The sequence below is a fragment of the Suncus etruscus genome, chromosome 5 (assembly GCF_024139225.1).
Source record: "Suncus etruscus isolate mSunEtr1 chromosome 5, mSunEtr1.pri.cur, whole genome shotgun sequence".
NCBI classification, from domain to species: Eukaryota; Metazoa; Chordata; class Mammalia; order Eulipotyphla; family Soricidae; genus Suncus; species Suncus etruscus.
The window spans coordinates 121,083,490-121,093,311 of record NC_064852.1 but is presented as its reverse complement, the minus strand read 5'-3'; the positions used below and the strand labels follow the sequence as shown (position 1 = coordinate 121,093,311).

General features: G+C 34.2%; 1 pseudogene; it reads right to left on the bottom strand.

Annotated features, from left to right (window-relative positions):
- Window positions 1–517: 517 nt before the first annotated feature.
- Window positions 518–6,306, bottom strand: LOC126008686 (mediator of RNA polymerase II transcription subunit 18-like; annotated as a pseudogene).
- Between the last annotated feature and the right edge of the window lie 3,516 nt (window positions 6,307–9,822).

The window sequence follows — 9,822 nt, the reverse complement described above, 5'->3', positions numbered from 1 at the left end:
TTGGAATTTATGCAAAACTTCTGCAACTGAGAGATCAGTACTTGGTACAGATACTACTTTTCCAACATCCATTAAAAGAATGAATGAATTTCTGATGCAGGCATCTTGTTGATAAGTGGGTATTTGACAAGTTAACTAGGTATAATGAGCACAGTGCCTTTATATCAATCTTTAGAATTATGGTGCATCACCTTATTTCAAGTGTTTTCTTTTTTTTTTATCATAGCCTTTATTGAAGCCATTTTACAAACCTTATACAAATGGCAAAACAAGAAATTTTTCTTTCTAAAAATTAACTTATTTTCATTTTCCTTCTTTAAAGAGCAATCAGAGAGTTTGTGTCATCCTGAGTATTTAGTAAAAAAAAAAAAATGTCATTGAAGTGAACTTGTCTCATGAGGAAAAGAAAGAATCAAATCTGTGTTGCCTGACCTGTTGGCAGAGCTAAAATGGGGCTACTGTAACAGAACAGGCGAATTGCTCTCCACACACAATTCAAATAGACGAGCAGCCCTCGTTACATGAATTTCTTGGGGTCTATTTTCTCCAGATGAACCAGTGACTTCAGTTGCTCCGCAAAGTTCCTCACGTCATCAGAGACCACATCCTGCCCCGCTGGAGCAACGACACTGGGTTCCACTAGATAGAACAGGGACAGGGCCTCAGTGCTGTCTGCATTCCCTGGCACGAACATGCGGAAGATCTTATACACCGTGATCTTCATGATGTCCTGGCGGAACAAGTGTCCCTTGGCAACAAATTCATGGTCCATGCAGAAGCCCGTTTTCATCAGGAAGTCAGTGAGGTGCTCAGACACTGAAATGTCTACACAGTTTTGTACCAAGGCGTCACGGTTCTTGTCTCCCATCTCTGGTTGTCCGAGGTAGTGTAGATGCCAGGATGCCATTGCCTTAGCCATAGAAAACTGGGTCCTTTGGACAAATGAACTGGCTTTCTTAAGGAGGAAGATCACCTCTGGTCAAGGAAAGTCTCTGGTTCCGTGTTGTCACACACACCACCAAGGCGATGAATGAGATTGTCCAAGCTCTGATTTAGAACACTTCCCTAAAGCAGGTTCTCTGTCATGTTGGTGGCGTCCCCAGTGACAGAGGCATCCTGGTCACCAGAGGTGCCTCTATGGTCTCTGTCTGATTAAATTTAAGTCAGCAGGATGGAATCTGGAGCTCCCAATCAAAGAGAGTACAGGATGCACAACATAAAAGATACTTCCAAGCTTACTCTCGCCTCTTCTTAGAAAGCGGAAATTTATTACTACGGGGGACTTTTCAGCTTTTGAACTACAAGGAACTGAACCACCCACTCTAAACTCTGCCCTCCCGAATTATCTTTCTCCTTCTCTGCCTATTTCCTGCAAGAAGTCAATTGTTTTCTTATAAAATCTGGTTCTTTAGAACTTGTTGTGATTTACTATTTTCTTCCAACTCTAGGATGTTGGGGAATTTATTTTCGAAGTTTTCATAAAATTAATTCTTATAATTAAGCCAGGCTTTAGATATCTCACTATTTTATATTCTTCAGGTTTACTAGATATATTTTCTAACCTGTGATCCCTTTATGTTTTGTGATTTATTTTTATTGTATTTATTCAATTATTTTCTATTTTACTTAGATATATTATATTCTATTGTCTTGTTATTGACAATTTTTCACGTATCTTTCAAATCATTTACATTTACTTTAAAATTTTCTTTCTTTGTTCCTTTCAAGTGCTTGTCAATTCAACCTGATTTTTCTACATTACAATTTGAGCTTTGATTATATGCATCTTGATTAGAGCTGCCAGATAAAATATAGAATACCCAGCTAAATTTGAATTTCATAAAAATTATAAAAAGATTTTAATATAAGTATGTCCCACTTTGAAACATACCATTTTGGACATATTTATACTAAAAAATAGCAGCCATAGTTTATCTGAAATTTAAATTTTACTGAGAATTCCTTTTTTTTTTTGCAGTCTGTTTTCTCTGTTTTTTAGTCGAAAAATCAGGTTTTCTGTTTTAAAATCAGTGAACTAATCTTTATAAATCTTATTCTTTATTGTCAATATATTTATTGAGAATAAACATAAACTATTAATGTGAACTTTGATGAAAACTGAAGAATCCTAATACACTAAAAATAAATTGGACCCTATATTGGGTGAAAAAAGTAAGGCTAGCTATAAATACAGTACATTGATTCTTGTATTGGTACCTGAATTACATAGGAGAACATAGCTTTTAAAATAACAGACCTCTGAATGTATATCATATCAAAGACAATTTTTTTATTTTGAATATGACAATATCAAGTAGGTATAAGGTTTGATATTTTAAGCAATGAGACAACTGTTTTTTTCCATTCCTATATTTCCTAGTCATCATTTGTTTCCATCTCAGTAGATCAGAAAAGAAGCAAAGCATAGACGAATATTACTAGAAATTTCTTGTAGATGAAAGGTGAAAATGATGTATATTATATCTGCTTATGTTTAATTAGCTAGGTTTCAGTCATATAAGTCTAATTATAAGGAGTCTGAAAATATAAGCCAGCTCCTCCTAGAATGAAGAAAAGTTATATATTAATGATAGCCAAATTCTTGTTTGCCTTGAAACACAGTAATTATTTGTTTATTTTGTAAACTTATTTTGGGTTTGGGGTCACACCTGTCAGTGCTCATAGATTACTCATGGGTCTTTCCATCATGGTAAAATCAGTTTTATAAACAGTTCACAGTTTATATCACTTATTGAGGTTATTTGCTATTTCCTCACTGTTTCTTAATATCTCACTTTTTTGTTTTGTTTTTGTTTGGGGGCCACACTTTGTGACGCTCAGGGGTTACTCCTAGCTATGCGCTCAGAAATTGCTCCTGGCTTGGGGGACCATATGGGATGCTGGGGGGATGGAACCACAGTCCTTCCTAGGCTAGCATGGGCACAGCAAATGCCTTACAGCTTGTGCCACCGCTCCTGCCCCAATATCCCACATTTTATCTGTATCTGTTTCTCTTCTGCTATCTGACTTTGCTCAGAGTTACACCTTCCAGTTCCTTCATGTCCTGGAAAATGTTATGATTTCATCATTTTTTAAAAAATAGTTTATTAGTATCCCATTGTGTGTATATATACACTGTAATTTCTTTATCTAGTCATCTGCTCTTTTTTACTTGTCCTTTTTCCAGATTTAGATGATTATCAACAATGTTGCATTGAATATACAGTTTTCTTGATTTTTGGGTAAATACCCTGAGGTGGAATTACTGGGGAAAACACAAGCTTATTTCTTAGTTTTTTGAGGACTGTTCATCCACCATCCACATTGATTTTCAGAAGGACTGAATTAGGTAACAATCCCACCAAAAGAGGATGAAGTCTCCTTTCTCCCCTATACCCTGCCAACACTAGTTGTCTAATTTTTCAGATATGTGTTAATCTCAGTAATATGACATGATATTTAATTATTGTTTTGATTCGTACTTCCCATATACCTTTTGGGCAACCATATGCATTTCTTGAAGAAGTTTATTTTCATCCTTTATATCTAATTATTTCATTCAGTTGTTTTTTTGTTTTTGTTTTTGGGGACACACCCAGTGATGCTCAGGGGTTAATCCTGGCTATGTGCTCAGAAAATGCTCCTGTCTTGAGGGACCATATGGGATGCCAGGGGATTGAACCACGGTTTGTCCTAGGTTAGTGCTTGCTAGGCAGATGCTCTACCACTTGTGCAACCGCTCTGGCCTTCGTTGTTTGTTTTATTCTTGATGCATTTTACAGATGTTTTATGTGTCCTTTATATTAACCCTTTGCAGATCAATAGTGAGTGGAAAAAATTCTCTCTCAGTATGTGTGGTCTATTTTTTTATATTGACTATTTCTTTTGTGCATTTTTAATTTGATAAAGTCTCATTTAGCTTTGCTTCTAGCTGCTTGGTCACCTGCAGAATATCATTAAAAATGCCTTTAGTTTCATTTTTAATTTGATAAAGTCTCATTTAGCTTTGCTTCTAGCTGCTTGGTCACCTGCAGAATATCATTAAAAATGCCTTTAGTTTTATTGTTATGAAAGGTTATGCCTATATGTCCTCAATTTAATTTGTGGATTCAACTCTAATATTGAGGTCTTTAATCTGTTTTGAAATGACTTTTATACAGGATGTGATATAGGTGCCTGAGTTCATTTTTTACATGGACATGATAGTCTTTCCCAACACCACTTTTTTAAAAAATATTTTTTATTGTGACCAATGTGAATTACAAATCTTTCACAGTTATATTTAAGGTGCATAGGGACAGTGAATTAGGGCCATTCTCACCACCAGTGTTTTCTTCCATCCACCCTTGTTTCCAGTATGTATACCATACCTTCCCCCTTTCTCCTTTGGACTGTTAGTGTAACATGTCCCTTTTGTGTATAGCTTGTTGTAGATTGGGTATCAATTTTATTGTTGTTGACTTTGGGTTTGGTGTTTAGGTCTGATCATTTTTTTATTTCCACTCAATGTTCATGCAACTGTTTGTTCCTGGTATCATCTACTTTTGTCTTCCTTAGTTTATGAGGCAGAACAAGATGTTTCAAATTCTGTGGTTCTGTTGGAAAAAAAAGAAATAAATCTGGTAAGAGTCTTTCTACAAGCTATAAATATCAAGTAAATGAATAAAAAGGGGGAAAAAACCCAAACCAAAACAAGCAATGACAAAAAACTCAGCAGCAGCAACAACAATAAGAAAGAAAGAGAAAAGAAAGAAAAACAAGGAAGGAGGGCTGGTATGGCAAGGTTTTGTGGGTCTTTTTTAATTTTTATTTTATTTCTTTGCATAGGCAAAGTGAGTATTGGGGAAATTAGAAAGGGAATTCCCTTTGCCTAAGAGATATGGGGTTTCTCTACCCTTGAAGCATACTGTCATGGGAACAACTACATGCTCATTATTGAACCCCAAAATCTACTTAAGGTGCCAAAAAACGTTTTGCTCAGTTGTGGCTGGCAAAATCATTCCTCTTTTATTAGAGATCTTGGTATTTTCAAGGTCATAGGATGAAGTCAGTCTAAGATAGAGTTTTTCTTTATGGTTCTAGAAATTCTACTCTATCAAAGTTGTTGTAATCAGTCTTCTGTAATTAGTGATCTTGGTTCTAGTAATTAGTGATAAGTAATTAGTGATTTAGTAATTAGTGATCCTAGGATGAAGCCTGGGATATAGTCTTTCCTATGGTTCTAGAAGTTCTGCTCAGTCTCGGTTGTCAAAGTCAGACCTCTGGAATTAGAAATCTTGGTTTTTGTACAAATCTTAGGCCAAAGCCTAGCCTAGAATCTTCTTTATTGGTCCCATGAAAAGTTCTGCCCAGTTGCAGTTGTCAAAGTCAGTCTTCTGTAATGAGTGATCTTGGTTTTTGCACAGATAAAAAGTTATGAGTGTCTTCTGATTTCATCTTACCATTAGGTGATGGGTCAGGCAACCTGCTCTTAGATCAAATTGTTGCTGTTTCATTATCGTCAGAATGTCATATCAATCTATCAGCAATATAATATGGCACCATTTCCTTTTGCATAGGCATACTGAGAAAGAGAAAATCTTACGTATAGAAACAAGCTCTTATCTACTAGGGATAAGAACCCATAAATTTTATAATACAGGAGTGCCTCCTACCCTGAATATGTGTCATGGTACTCAACTTAGACTCCATGTGATTGGACAGCGACTAATCTGAACCCCAGATCCCAATTGTAGAACCAACACAGTTCCCTGCAACAGCTCCAGGAACCAAATTCTCTCCCCATGTAGTTCTTAATACTGCTCTGGCCCCAACACCACTTTTTAAAGAGATTTTTCTTGCATCATTTTATTTTCTTAGCTCCTTTGTTAAAGATTAACTACTCATATACCAGGGTATAATTCAAAGTGAGGTATCATTATGCTAAAGATAATGTAAAGTGTACATGAATAGTGGTTAACACTTTTATTTTTCTTGAGTTAAGATCAATTGGTTGTCTCATTTTATTTATAATTATTGTTGTGATTAAGCTGAAAGGTAAGTATGGGAGAAAAATAAAATAAAACATTTTGACAGTACATTGACACTTCCCAATTTTCATGAAATGAACAGATTATATCCTGTTCTGTAAAACTTAACAGGCTAATTATTGAGTTGGATAACCAAGGTGATTTAGGAAAAGCAAGGTGGTTTCATGTGGAATACCGGCAAACCATTAAACAAAGCAGAATGAGGAAGTCTGCCAAAGTATGAGAGTCCCTCTTTAGCAGATGAATCCAAAACTTCTGTTTGCAGAGCTGTCAACATAGCCCCTCTCCTAAATACTAATTACATAACAAACAAGATATTAAGATCTTTAAAATAAGTGATTCTTTGTCATATATGTGTATTTATAAACATAGAGCGGAAAATTCTACATGCAAAATATTTAGAGTTAGATGCTGTTTTAGGTAATTAGTGGGAAAGACTGTATGTTTTCTCATTCACCTGCTGGTTGAAGCAGATGGTAGCTTACTTCTGCCCATGTGACCTACAAATTCTTCAGGTTTACCAAAATACTATGACTGTGGTATAGCATTGTTTCTCTTGCAGGTATGGTTAGGAGACTGATATATAGAAAGAATTTGCTCTCCTCCCTACTCTTAACCAACCTTTTGAGGGGAATACAAATAGGGTATAGCTCTGTCACTTAAAGAGAATTTTAATGATGCATTCAAAACCATACTTTCTCCATTAAAACAGGAACACTATTTTTGATAAAAATAATATAATTTTTAATCTTCCAATTAAAGAAGATATTTGGATACTTTATCTTGTTTTATTTAGCAAAACAAAAAATAAATATATCTAGCACTCCAGATTTGAGGGGATATCCATAATCTCAAGACAAATCATCCATATCAACCTCTGTTTCAGGCCTGATTATTTAGCTCTTTATTTTTTTTATACCAACAGTTGTGAACTTGAAATATCTATTGGCTTCTTAAAAACCACCATATAGATTATATCCACTCAGAATACTTTAATTGAACAATTATATAAAAATTTGATAAGAATCACAACTATTATTTTTATGATCTCTTTCTAATACTAAAATTAAACACTCAAAAACAAAACTATTCTAAAAGGGAGATTTTTAAGAAAAATCTGTTTAATCTTAGACCTAATATGTCTTTATGAACATACGATGAAAATAACTTGGAATATAATACTAGGTATGATGATAAATTTAATAACTGATAGTTCTTTCCCTCTGAGAAAACTGTTGTAAGAGAAGACAGATGTGCTTAGAGTCTGCTACAGATCAAATAATTGTTCAGTCTTCGATGTTAGGATGCTTGCCTTCTTTCTCTCTTCTCTACAAATTGTGAATATTTTTCAATGATTTAACACTAATCTAAAATATTGTGTAATTTTATAGGTTAGTGTCACACCTCTGTAATTTTGTAATTATCACCATTTATACCTGGAAAGCTCTAATGCTATCCCACAGCCAAAATTCTTCTGAATGTTTTATTTTTCTTAATTCTCAATATCAGTTAATGTTAGTTTGGGCAAACATTGTCTTGGATCTTAAAAAGGGCTTTTCTAAATATTTTATTAAATTAATATGTGATGTATGCAGGTGTTTTTTATTCCCTAAACTCTTATTAGTGATTGTTTCCATGAGAAATTTTTTATTGTGGTCAAAGTGAATTACAAATCTTTCACAGTAATATTTACAGCACATAGTGTCAATGAATGAGGGGCATTCCCATCACCAGTGTTGTCCTCCCTCCACCCCTGTTCTCATAAAAATTTTTATATATTTTAATAGGCCTAATTTTTTTGGTAATGCATTTATAATCAAGGTTTTTATTTCCCTTTCTTTATTCAACTGAGGGATGGATGCATAATCAACTGAAAAGTTGAATAAATTAAGAAATTCTAATCAGGTATATTCAAGTCCATTGTCTGTGTGCTCTGAGGCCAGTGTCTGTTTTGCTAAGACCTGAATAGAATCCTTTCATGGAATCTCTGGATTTCCTTTTCTTTAAGTTTAAGAATCATGTCAATATAATGGGAAAGAAAATAATGTAGAAGAAAAGGCAAAAGTATTGTTCTTATAATTAAGAGGTAGTTTGAGAGTACACTGACTGCTTTAAGACATTGCAAACTTCCTCTTCGAAGCATAATCCTCTAACCCTCTGCAAAAGTATCAACGTAGAAATGAGAAACTCAGATTTAAAATCCCTATCCTAGATATAATGAACTGGATTTGCATTTTTAAGATTTCCAACTACTTCAGAAGTACTGAAAAGTAAGCATAAGAAGTGTGTGCATAGGATGATCTAAATGTCTACAGATAAGGCATCTAAGCTCAGAGAGGCAAAACTGTACCACTTAAGAACTTAAGCTCAGGTCTGTTTGAAGCTCAAATTCACACATTTCTACCACACTTCCCTGCTTTTAGTGCACTGTAGCCAGTTTTAAAAGACAAGTGTAAAACCATTGCCTTTCTTCCTTTTTTTTCCTTTTCTTTTTCCTTTCTTTAAAAAAAAAACTATTTTTACAAGCTTTTGAATATTCTGGTAATAATCTCCAAAAGGACATGCACTTAGACAAATTCTGATGACAGTGAAGCTGAAGGAGAACAAGTTTGGTAAAAAGATCAATAGCAAGGATTTTTGTGGTTTTGCATAGTTCTATTTTTGAGTGCTTGGAGGACCTTATTTATTAGTGTCTTTCAGAAACAGTCAGTAAACATCTTTTCTTTGTTAATATTTAACCCACCATCTCTTTCAAGCCTCCATCTTTTCCAGTCTCAGTTTCACATGCTTTTTAATCCACTAATAGCACCAAACTGTCTCCATGGTGTAATAAAAGTCTTCTATTTTATGACTTCCTTGAATTACTGCCCTAACTTATAATTTGCCAGATTTGTTTTTGCCTTCAAATCTCTTACTTCATTGTAGCCACATGAAAAATGTTACACCCTATGCATTTTCCTCCCCAAACACTAATGCTTATTTTTAATATACTAATAGTTCTTACTCAGAACCATTTAGTGTTACTGCCATCTAGAATGTTTTATTCAAAACTTAAAAGATTTTTAGTAAGTTCTTTATAAAATACTGAGAAATATTTAAAGGAGCCCAAGAGATTATTAAAATAGGCTAAAATTATTGATACCTACTGAACTGAAAAACACTTTTTTTAACTTTATGAGGTTAAAAAAAAGATATTATTGGTGACTTAAATGCGTCTTAGCCTTTCTTTTAATGATAAGCTTCTTTCAGTGGAAAACTGGGCTGAGTTTCCAGAATCCAAAGGAATTGGCTCTTTTTTTGAATGGTAGTCATAAATACCTTGATCTTATCTAAAACAAGTAAGAGTATAATTTGAGTTAAAGATAATTTTATTTTCATTGCATTTATTTAAGACCCAGAAAATGGTAAGAGTTTAGTTTATAGCTTCCTGTCCCAAGGAATAAAAGATAATCACTGAATGTAAAAGTACCTAATTGATCCCATCTTTCTTTTATCAGAAGCCCACAGGTCGACAACAGGTGGTGTGTGTGTATGTGTTTGTGCATTTGCAAGTAAAAATTGCACGCACAAATATTGTGTGTCTGAAGAATGATTGAGCAAAAGCAAAAGATTTTTCCAAGTGACCTTGAGTTGTACCCATCCAGTCATTCACCTTAGAGATTGTCATTTGAATAGTAATAGATATATTCCCCCAAGTGGACAATGTCCAAGACCTTGTTTTCTAAATCATAATCTGCCCAATACCTGTTTATCTCTTTTGTTTTGCACTATGAACAACACAGTCTCTTCTAGA